At 41.9% G+C, this 12,318-nt stretch overlaps 1 protein-coding gene across 3 annotated transcripts in view; it reads right to left on the reverse strand.

The window, feature by feature from the left end:
* The window catches only part of RALGAPA2 (Ral GTPase activating protein catalytic subunit alpha 2), a 328,251-nt gene that overhangs the window by 41,046 nt on the left and 274,887 nt on the right, over positions 1 to 12,318 (reverse strand). The window lies entirely within an intron of this gene.

The raw sequence follows: 12,318 nt of genomic DNA on the forward strand, positions 1-12,318 counted from the left end.
CGGAGTAGGGAGCTGAAGGTCTCCCTCCTAGAATCTGAGGCGCTCCACACATGCAATGGATTTGGACTATACTGTTATTAGAAATGTTCAAATCATTTCTTCCCAGGGGATTGATTTGTGAAGGAGCACATCCTTAATTATAGCATTTTCCATTTCCATCTTCTCCAGTTCTCCCAGTGCGCCTCACCTTCTGTAAATCACCAAGTGAGAAAATGCCCTGTGACACTGTCGCTCAAAGTCTCACATCAGTAAAAATGTAAGTGACAAGAAAATTAGTCATTCAGCCTATTTCAAGTCTAGAGAAAGTGCTGTCAAATTGAGTGAGAAAAGATTCAACAGGCTACTTCAATGATGAAAATGGCTGAAAAAGTGACGAATCAATATGAACAATAGAAGCCCTGAGTTTTGCCATGCTGACGCCAATACCTTGATTTCTGGGAGGAAGGGAGTCAATGTCACTTGAACTGTGTTTCTCTTTCACAGATTTTCACTCATCTTAAAGATATCATGTGTTAGAAGCTAAAAAATGTACTCCCAACCTTAATCTAGAAAGGACCATTGCTGACATTTTCGGGGCATGTAATATCCATGAAGTGACAACAAAATGGAAAATAATTAGAAATGCAGAACTGTCTCTAAATGTCTTAAATCCTGTTTGTAGCAAAGTATAAAAAGAGTAGACAATTAAAGAGCAATACACATGAATTGTAAACTCTGGCTCTGTCATCACTGACTCTAAGAGAAAAAAATTATTCAATAAAATACATTACAGGTATTATTTAGTGCAACACAATTTGAACTGAATTATCCAATGCTTATTCTTCAACCATTCTATTTTGAAGGCAAAAGTCACTTTCATTTGGCCTACAGAATAATTTATATCTAGGTTGATTCTGTAAATTAAATAGGATCATGATGACATATGATATATGATAGATAACAAGTAAATGAAACTGACAAGTTTAAGAAAACATCTGTAGCAGATACTCTGGTTATGCATTCCTTCGAGACATTCTTAATTGTTACCTATAAACAATCTCTTAGGCCCACATGAAATCAGACTAGGCTCAGGCATGATACAACCAAATTTTGTGGTCCAAAGTATTTGCACCAAGTTGTGTACAGATTTTCTTCATTTTTCATTTCTGAAAGCAATTTTGGGGAAATCATTCCTTTTCATGGTATTTACAAAATTTTAGCTATGTTTGTTTTTTCTTCTGTGCATTTAAAAATAATAAATATCACTACCTCTGGAAGCAGAAAACAGTATTTGTATGCTGCTATGAAATAATTTTAATAACTTAAAGGCATCTCAGTTTTCCAGGAAGATATTCATCTGATACCAAGTTATCAGATGTCAAGAAGACACTCCAAGAAAAGTTAGGGGTTTACCAAATCAAAGTGACTTACAAAATGAGGAAAGAAGCTGATGTGAAGGTTGCCAAGTGGCCTTTCTGGCCTATTCAGACTGCTTGAGTGGTACGCTGGATTGCATAGCACACCTGAATGATAAATATTACTGCTGACCCACACTTGAAACTCAATACACCCCACAGACCTATCAGAGCAAAAAAAAAAAAAAAAAAAAAAGCCACAATTATTGAAACCTAACTGGAAATTTGGGGGAATTCTAATAACACAAAGCTCCTCCATGACCAGAAGCAGCAAAAGTATGTTGGCCAGTTAATATTAAAAGCAACTGATTTCTGGCTATTAGTAATAGTATGTGATGCAACCGGCTCACTTAGGAAGAAGCTTACACTAAGTGGACACAAGGGTTGAGCCATCACAACAAATGGCCCTGGAGCACGTCTATATCTGCAGCACTCTGAAGAGCTGCTCTATCTGTAGGCATGGCTGGGCCCCTCAACAGACACTGGTCCTGTGCAAACCAAAATGACCAGATGAGCGTGGAGAATACGGGTCTCACTGACATTACGGAAAGTAGTTTTGAGCAGCCAGAGGGCAAAAGGACCTCTTTTGCTCCTTTTACATCTGTTCTAGCATTTTGTTCAGTGTTAGGTTTAAAAAAAAAAAAAAAAAAAAGATGATCAGGAAGTATATATAAGTGACTTATGCAGTGTGGTTTGAAATTTTTATGTTTGCTGTCAAGATTGGTCATGAAAATTCCCAGGGGCTGCTGGAATGACTTACTCTGGTTGCATAACAGCCTCAACTGTACTGTTCTAAACCTTCAGCTAATCTGGTTCTAGGCTGTGTAAATAAAAAAATATACATATATAGCTCTGCTGAAAATAATGAGTCTTGATGAAGGTCTAGGTGTTTGAGTGGGGTAGTGAAGCCACCTGTTTGCTAACGAGTCTCTGGCTGAAGGGCACTGCGCTGAGAACCCCATAAGGTGTCATACAGTCCTGTGATGCTTCTGCCTAGGGGTGAGGAAGGGAAACACTGTAACGATATTAGAGGAAGGCTTAAGAAGCAATAGGGCTCAGTGTGAAGTTCAGGCATAGTCACTGACATATTCTCAGAGACTGTCAGCAACACACAGCATACAAGATGCCCTTTTACGAATGCATCCCAAAGGGAAAAGTCCCTGTTCTGACAGCCCTTCAGGTGTGGTGTCTGCAGCATGTGAATCAGACTATATCCTGAGCATAAGTGAGCCTCCGGCCAGGCATCTCTGTGGCTGCTGCATCAACCAAAGGTTACATTTAAATAATGATACTGATGAAAATGATCAAGTGCTTTTAATGGGTTGAAGTGTAATAGGCTCTATCTCATTTAATCCTCACAACTTCCTCCTGTGGTTTGTACTATCCTAATCTTTTTGCAGAGGAGGAAATTGAAGAGCAGAGAGGAAAAGTGTTCTGTTCCACCTCTCTCAGATGCTACCAGCAGCCTGACTTGAGAGCCCGGCTCTCAGTCACGGCCCTGCCTCTTATGATCAGAATTCTCCCAACAAGAGAAAAGACTAGTGAGGCCACAGCTAGCAGAAGGCCGAGTTCCATCTACTCACTGGTGATTTTATAGAAAGCTGAAGGAGTAAATTGTAACCCTTCTTCCGCTCTCTCCAGCTGGGACTCTATTATCCAACAACTTCAGGAGAAAGAAAACTTACTGTTTTCTCCTGCAAATTAAACCTCAATACTTGCATTTCAAGTATTTTTGGCTCTAACAAGCCAGTGAGAGAAATCCTGGGGGTTAGAGCAGGGGCGGGAGTGACAGTTTCACTAAATCCCATCTGTGTGCCATTCTGTTTGTGGGGTGGGGGCTTCTGCAGCACAGCACATCAGTCCTGTATCCTGCACTTATTTATGCAGCTGTCTCTTCCCCTCTCACTCATCCCTTCATTAGAACTCTCTCCAACCGGCTAGCCCAGGGGCTGCTGTCTTCCCGCCCCTGGTCCTGGCACCCCATTTCGGGTGGGGGTGGACAGCACTGGGCACTGTGTGTGTCCTTCAAGTCCTCCAGTGCTCCTGGGCACCGTTACCATGCGCCTGCTGCAGTGGCCCCTCAGCTTGCAAGTCGACATGGGGCAGTGTCATACCAGTGACCACACAGGTTGCCAGTAACAGGAAAGCAATTTTCTATTGAGCTATGACTATATCTGGCCCAGGATGGATTGTGCAAGGGAAAAAAAGAATATTTTTTTTTTTTTGTAAGGAGTGTTTTCTTTTGTGGCTGGAGAACATGTATCATCAAGTACAGAGCAGATATTTGGTCCTTCCTGAGTCTGACATTTGAACAACAGATTCAACATTTCTACTGCATTTCAGCAGGTACCTCTGAGTATCTAAATCTTTTCAACTTTTAAGAGTAAGGCAGAAGGAATTCAGGTAAAAAGTCTGCTGCAGTCAGGAGATCAGAATTAGAAATTCTCTCAAAATAACATGTTTTAAAAAGAAAATTTCAGAAAAAAAATGATGGGTGTTTATCTTAACTTTTTATGTTTTTATATTCTGGGATAATTCTACTTTACTCTTCAATGAAAACTGTCTGCTTTTATATTTTATATGCAAAATTCCTTGTAACATCTATTCTGACTAAACTCATACAATATACAAACAACAGAAACAGCCCTCTATGCTGTTAAAGATAAAATTCCCAACCCACACAATTCTCTGGGACTTTCCACACTTAAGCCTCATAGAGTCACTTGATATCATCTTCGTGACTAAAAATGTAACTGCAATATTACTTAAAATTATAATCAAATCATTCTCATCCAAATTAAGACATTTACTCTTAGAAAAAAATAGCCAAATTGAATTTGGTATGTCTTTTCTTCATAGATCAAAAGTAGCTCCATTAAATCAGTAGTTTTATATTAATGGCATAAGACATGACCCAGACGAGGAAAATGTCCTTTGGAGCCATTTTGTATTTTATTTGAAGAGCAATTCATATGTGAGGCAAAACTGTATCGCTGCTCCCAAGGCCAGGAGGCTGGGTATGATCCCAAATGTGGTGGCCCATCCACATCAGAAAGCCCAGGTTCATCTTCTCTCAATCCCTCATTTCTTCCCATTACTGTGCCTGCCACCCATCTATTCACCCACCCACTCATCCATCCATCCATCCATCCATCCACCCACTCACCCACCTATTCACCCATCTACACACCAACCCTTCCATTTGACATTTACTAAGTGCCTCCTACATGTCCATTATTCTCTCCTCAGATGTAAGGAAAGTACTTCCTTGCATCTCAATCCTCTTCTAAATCTTTGATTCTATAATACTCAAACGTTGTACTGAGTATTACAGTATATTGGAGGATTCTAAAACCCATCATAGTGAGATTACACTATAATTAGCCTGAGTTCTGTTGAGGCAATATCTCACTTAGAACAAAAGAGACAATCTTTATGAAATAAAAACAAGCTACCCAATGTTGGTGCAATGGGTGGCCACTCATGAAGTTCTTTGTAGCTGTGAGCCCACTGGGTCCTCCTGCAAAACTCAAACCACATATGATAAAGCAGAAACAGGCAACAAAAGTGATGCTCTGAGACCACCCAGTTAGCAATGAGCAGGGCTGAAACTCAAACCCAGGCCGATCGGTTAACACACGCTGGCCTCTTTCTACTCCCTCACGCTGTCTCAGTTTAATCTTTCAAACTTATTTAAGATGTTTGCAATGTTCAGTGCTAAATTAATCCACATTGTTGTTTGGTGCTAACAGGAAGAATAAAGATAGATAAATTAGATTCTTCTTTCTCTCCCCAGAACCAAAAGTAGCACAAAACTGGCCATTTTTACAGCTAATCTGGAATAAATGGTGACTTTCTAGCTAACTTATTATCTGTACAATTGTCATAAGAAGCTACAATTTAGAGGAATAAACTACATTAATTCAATCCTTCATGCACCAAGATTTGAAAAATTTAAATGAGCTCATTTACACAAAAATTAGCTTTCTGCGATTATTTCTAGTGATATTTTGAAGACAATCAGTACAAAATTCTAAAGTTTTCTTAATTATTTTGAACGGACATTTTCAAAGAGAGAATGAATTTGGTGCCAGATGTGGCTTCTGAAGTTGTGACATGCTTCAACACTGGAGAACAACAGAGCGTCTCACTGTAAGGCCTTTTGCACCACAATCAAAACACTGAGCGGGAACAGGAATAAACTGTCATTCTTTCATTGCTATCTTCTAAGGGTGAAACATTTCTGATAAATCCTTATTTTTAATTATGTGCCACTTGGTGTCATTCAAAAATCCTGAAGAGGGTAGAAGCACCGGTGCAATGACTCTGAACAAAAAAGAAAGTAGAAATTCAGGCCTGATATTCTATGTGTCATTACAGATAGCAGGGTTTAAGTTAAAGCCCTGAGTTCAGATGCAGACTCCTCTGAGTCCTGGCCCTGTGGCCTTAGGCAACTAGTTTGCCCTGCAGAACCCGCATCCCCTCATCTGTGAAAGAAGGGGTTCAGGGTTGATCTGTGGGACCATGCTGCAGTGAGGGGAATGATGCCACAGGTGTGCCTGTTCAGGATCAAAGCAGCAGCTGCTGAACCTAGTGGCACCCAGTCAGTGGAACCTAACAGGGAACAGCTGGCAAAAGACCACCGTGGAGTGTAGAGCCCTGGCATTCCAGAGTAGGACACAAGGGCAGGCCTCAATTACTGACTACCGTGGCCAGGCATCTGGCTCAAAGTTTTGGGCCCTGTGGAGGCCTGGGGCAGCAAGATCTTTCCCTTTACGGGAAAGGGCCACATCACCTCCTTGTCCCATGGCCTGAATGCTTCCTCCAACAGGTGGGGGAATATTTCATAAGAAGTGTTTTGCTCAATTAAAAACAGAAACACAGGGACCAGTGATAAGGACAATAGTCATTTTACATGATGGAAAATTGCCTCTACCTACAGCAGGTTCTGATTCTGATCAAGTATACTGGTGATTTACTTTGTAGACTGATGTTTCAATTGTTTTCACTTATCTCCAGTGAATATTAAAAATGTCACTTGAGAAATTGCCTTTGTATTTCTCTACTGCCTTTATCTTTCAGAGTTCCCTGTGTCTGTATGTTGATAGCAGACACGAGATCTCACTGTTTTCATCAAACATCACATATGTACATCACTGGGATCATCTGGTCTCAGTATGTACTCTACGTAGACCCCAAAGGTTAAGGACAGTACACGAGCGAGATAACTTTTTAAATGCCTCTATATATTTTCAATCAGAAGTAATTATTTTGTGAGTTCATGGAGGACATAAAGACGTAACTCATGGTCCCTATCTTCTCCCAGCATACTACTGATGTGAGAGGAATGACTTTTGGACATTCTTTCCAGGGCTTCTTGGTGGTGTGAACAAATATGCAAGGTATCATGAGAAGGAAACGGCTCTACTCTTTTGGTGTGGTTGGGGGGCTTTGTGAAGTGAGTCCCCTTGAAGCGTAGCTCTGAGACTGAGTGGAATCGACATCAGAACGGGAGTGATGGGGGAGGCAGGAGGAAAACACTATGGGGCATCTCCCAAGAAGCCATGTCCAGAAAACTGGGGAACACAGGGCTCCTTAAGACATAGGACTGGGGAGAGGCCAGAGTCTAGACTGACACCGGTGTTCGGAAAGCGAGGAGGCTCCTGAGGGTAGACAGTAGGCCGAGAATGCATGGTGGTGAGTCTGGCAGCCAGGTATGAGGCTGGAGGGGAGAAGGAACGGTGCCACTGCATAGAAAGCCCTGGACACAGCCTTGGAAAGTGGCTCTAGGCAGAGGGAGAGGATCTCAGGCAGGTAGAGTACATTTCAAAGACCAGACAGGTTTAAGGAAAATGCAAGAGAAAACTAAAACTTAAACATGCACCATGCTTTACATAATTTTAAAATTTGTGATACAATTTGCAAACTGGCAATAAATTACTCTAAAATTATCCTTGAGATGGGAGGATGGAAATATGCAAAAAAATTTAAGCATGGTGACTGCAGATAATAATGTATTATAGATTTCAAAATTGCAAAGGGAATAGATTTTAAGTGTTCTCACCACAAAGAAATGTTAAGTATGCAAAGTAATAGTTATGTTAATTAGCCTGATCTAATCAACCTGCAATGTACACATGTATCACAACATCACACTGTACCCCACAAATATATGCAATTATTATCTGACAATTCCAAATGCCACTTCTACAGAATGTGTGCACCTCTCCATGCAGCAATAATTTCTACAACAGGCCTGTGTCTCAGGTTTTTCCTCTATGCAAAGTTGAAGTAGGGGATCTCTTCAATGAGAAACATCCACTAATATTACTTGCACAGACTTAATGGGAGAGAGAAATGGGTTATACATCCCTTAACTTGTAACTAATAATAAATTCTATTTTGGTCATTAAAGTCATGTATTTTTTTAAAGCAGCAGTTGGCACGAGAAACATTAAGGACTGTGAAATAGGAACCGCTGTTGTTCCAGGGCTCGTGATCGTCTTCACTGTCAGAATTCATGAGAGGAAGCTATGTTTATTTTTCCTTGATGACCCGACCACTATGGAATAAAACACCTATGTACATTTTCTACAGAGATGGATCCAAGACTGTGACTGTTTCATTGTGCCTGTAGTGGAGGGCTGCCAGGGCTCTGCTTTGCTGATTATAATGAGCTGCCCGGTGTCACAAACCAGGTGATTGCCATGGGTTAAACAGCTAAGGGCAGGGTGGAGAATTACCAAGCAGTGGCTCCCTGAGCTTTGTGACAATGCTAACCTTTTCAAAGGTGAGCACCGTATATATTCATTTCAGCAAGTCGCTTAATGAGCTTTTGGATTTTTTCAGGACAAATTAAAGGCGCCTACCTGGATTTTTAAATCACTTGGTAATGCCACCTAATCCCCCTGAGTGGGAGAAAATTAAAAGCAAGAGCTACAGCATTTCCTTAGAAAATCTGAATGTAAAGTTAATGATTCTTTGAGAGAGACTAAATGGCAGACTATTTCAACATTGGGAAACAATGGAAAATACATTCCATCATGCTATACATACATGGGAAAACAAAAAATTACTTATTTATTTAGAATGATTTATTTTGAAAAACAAACAAAAAAAACCCCCCACAAATTCTAATCTCTCCAAATAGCCTCATTTCTGAATATTTTTTAAAGCTAGTCCACTTCCTCTTTTTACCAGGGAGAATCATCATCATCATTAAATACTCCAGTTCTGCAATTGTCCATCCTCAGGCTGTGCATGTGAAAGTGACTGCTTGATCTGAAGGCCCAGCGGCACTTGGTGCATGGGCAGAGCCGCTGCTCCAGCTGTCTAGAAGTGCACATCTGGCTTGTTAGTGAGCACCGTGCATCTCCTAAGTGAATTCTCCCCATTCTAAAAAGCCTACATTTTAAGAATGACTATGCAAATTTAGTGACAATCCACTGGGTCATTTCATGTGATGCCAACAAACATCTAGTAACACTTCTATCCATTTGTCTCTCCATTAGGACATAATTATCAATCCTACTATGTGCTAGTCAATAGTGTGCCCAAATTATCTTGAATAATTCTCACAAAATCCTATGAAGAAAGTATTGTTACTCTCACTTTATAGCTGAAGAAATTAAGGCTCCAAGTTCAAGATTAGGTCATAGGCAAACCAACATTAGCAATTTCATATGATTCCGCCTAATAATTTGGCCAGAGCCCCAAAAGATGGTTGGGTAGGGAGGGGCTTCTCATACAATATCTATTTTTTTTTTTTTTTTTTTTTTTGAGACGGAGTCTTGCTCTGTCGCCCAGGCTAGAGTGCAGTGGTCCGATCTCGGCTCACTGAAAGCTCCGCCTCCCAGGTTCATGCCATTCTCCTGCCTCAGCCTCCCGAGTAGCTGGGACTACAGGTGCCCGCCACCACGCCCGGCTAATTTTTTTGTAATTTTAGTAGAGACGGGGTTTCACCGTGTTAGCCAGGATGGTCTCGATCTCTTGACCTCGTGATCCACCCGCCTCAGCCTCCCAAAGTGCTGGGATTAAAGGCGTGGGCCACCACGCCTGGCTCTCATACAATATCTTAAAAGAGGTGAGAGAAAGAAATTAGGAGGAGCACTCAAACCCTGCAAGGGTCTGGGGGAATCTGGAGAAGCTGCAGCCAGGCACAGGATATTTCCAGAGGCTGCTAGCCTGTGAGAAAACAGGAATAAGCCTTTTGATGTAAGCTATAAATACAAATGCAACCTAAAAATGCAGTACTTTTCTGTGCAAGCTGCACCAACAGTTTGCCTTATCTCATGAGGCTGAAATGTTTCTCAGATGAGGTCCAACAAGTATAAGTATTCCCAAACAAACCTACTCAGCTCATTTAAAATAAGCTCTTACTTAAAACTCAAAGGACCACAGAGACAAGGTCACCTGATAAATGAGATAGTCTGGATGTTTTTGTGAGATGAAGACAATGTTCATGAAGGACCAGGATTAGCATCTCTGCTTCACCACACAACAGACAAATGCTAAAATACTTCAAAATCCAGTATACATCAGTGAAATTCCAAAATTTATCAGAAGGTAGATCAAATAACAAAACACTGCATCATGTGTATTTTATATAGTAAAGTATACTTAACAGCCATGTAGATGAAAGTTTTGGCTACATTCTTTGTACTCAGACATGGCAAGCAGTTGTAAGCTATCTGTAGTGGGGAGGAAGAGGGAGAAGGGGTGGTGATGTACTGGGGGTGTCCATGACTTACTCATCTGGAGGCCTGAAAAAGCCCCTGAAAAATCCAAGCTCTAGTAATTTAGCAAGTCCGGCAGTGAGGAATAAAGTGTATAAAAGCAAAATGAAGACAAAAACAAAACAAATTTTAATACACATGGCTAGTCTCTCCCAAACAAGTTGCTCATAGCCACACACACCGGCCTCTCATGGGAACTCATGGAAAATGCCAGTAGTTCCTCTGTGGGGGTCCCGGGAAAGTTGCAGAGCTAAAACCCACAGTCAGCAACGAGGCCTTGGATTTTAAAATTAATAAGTTCAAAGCCATATGAGATGGAAAAGGTTGCAAAAAACATCTTAAAAGCAAGCAGAAATGCTCTCGGTCCTCTGTGAGCTCTGTAGGGGACTGTTTCAGTCACAACCAGAAATGGATGCAGGTGAGCCTCTGATATCCTAACACTAAAAACAGAGGGAGGCCACCAGCATGGCCAAATGCTCAGAAGTGAAGACCAGGAGGAGAGGACCACGTTCTGGATGGGATGTGTTCATTTTAAAGCAGTCTGCCATTGCCTTTCATCTGTTTGAGTTGAGAACCATATTAAAATTCCTCTTAGAGGCCGGGAGCAGTGGCTCATGCATGTAATCCCAGCACTTTGGGAAGCTGATGCAGGAGTGTATTTTGAACCCAGGAGTTTGAGGCCAGTCTGGACAACATGACGAGACCCCGTCTCTACTAACACATCAAAAACTAGATGGGTGTGATGGTGTACGTCTGTAGTCTCGGTTACTTGGGAGGATGAGGCCGGAGGATCGCTTAAGCCTGGGAGGTCAAGGCCGCAGTGAACTCTGATTGCACCACTGCACTCCAGCCTGGGCAATACAGTGAGACTATGCCTCAAAAAATTTTTGTTTTAGAGAAAGGCATTGAAAGTGAACTTATGAAAAACTCCACAAGTTATTCTCCTGTGTTCTACCCTATGCCCAGAAGCTGACGGACATCACAGAGAGATGGCTCCAAAGTGCACTCTGTTCTTCACCTACAATTCTTGAATTCCATGTTTGCCAATGCTGGAGGTGCAAAGTATCTAAAAGTCGTGGATATTGCAGATCCTTTTCCTCAAAGGAGGCCTTGCACAGCCACCTGGGTGTTGATGCCAGATCCCCTGGCTCTAAACTCAGCCCTGGATGAAGAAAATGGTCATGGGAGGCAGTGGGAGGGACAGGTGAATGCTGCAACAATATGGAACTAAAGTCCATGACGCAGAGGCAGAAGCAACACCTCAGAGATGGAGGGTGTTCACCACCCTGGGCAGACTGGGAGCAGCTGAGGAAAAGGATACATAACAGCATCTGTAGTTAAGGGCACTATCATTTGGAGGAGAGAAATCTACATAAATGCAGCTAATACAGAGCAAAAAGAAAGGGCAGTAAAGAATGAACTCTTGAATATAAGTATACAGAATCATATTGTATCTGAAGGAGAAGAGTAGGGAACAGGGGTCACACCCTTACTAGAAAGCTGGCTGCTGCAGAGCTGACAGTGCTGTGCCATAGCAAAGTGGGAGGAGCGTGTGCGTCTCTCCATTTGGGGGCAGGAGAAAGGAGATGTGGCACAGTGTGATTTTTAGCAAAGAAGGAGGAAGGCTAATGCTGGATTCTTGGGAGGCTGCCCGGAGTGCCAGTGTGGTGAAAGGAGGTGGCTCTGGTCTCTTCACGAAGGGAATGAGGGACCCCGACACTGGGATGTGTCTGTGGACACTGCCACAGGCAGGGACTGCACTAGATCTATGGCCTTTCAGGGACTGCTCTGGATTGAGCTCACACGGACAAGAATCAAGATTAGTCTGTGAGCAGGATTAGTATAAATTCTTAGAAATTTATTGCTCTAAGTTCTGTTTAAATGAACAATCCCAGAAATACTGTAGCTCCTGAAGTCTTAAAATGGGGTAAGTTATGTATTAAGTTGAATCATACAAAATTGCTGATTTTTAACCTGCAAAAGCAGCATTTCATATGGTCTAATCCTAATACCAGAGAGTCACAGATTACTTGGAAAAGCCCACTGGGCCGCAGACGTTTCTTCCCATCTGCCTAAATCACAGCCCTGCCTATGGACATTTCTCCCTCTCAGGCCACTTTGCTCCCCAGAAAATACAGCGGCCTCCAGTATATAGTGCTTGCAGAACCCTTCAAATAAAACCCCACGAA

The sequence above is a fragment of the Chlorocebus sabaeus genome, chromosome 2 (assembly GCF_047675955.1).
Source record: "Chlorocebus sabaeus isolate Y175 chromosome 2, mChlSab1.0.hap1, whole genome shotgun sequence".
NCBI classification, from domain to species: Eukaryota; Metazoa; Chordata; class Mammalia; order Primates; family Cercopithecidae; genus Chlorocebus; species Chlorocebus sabaeus.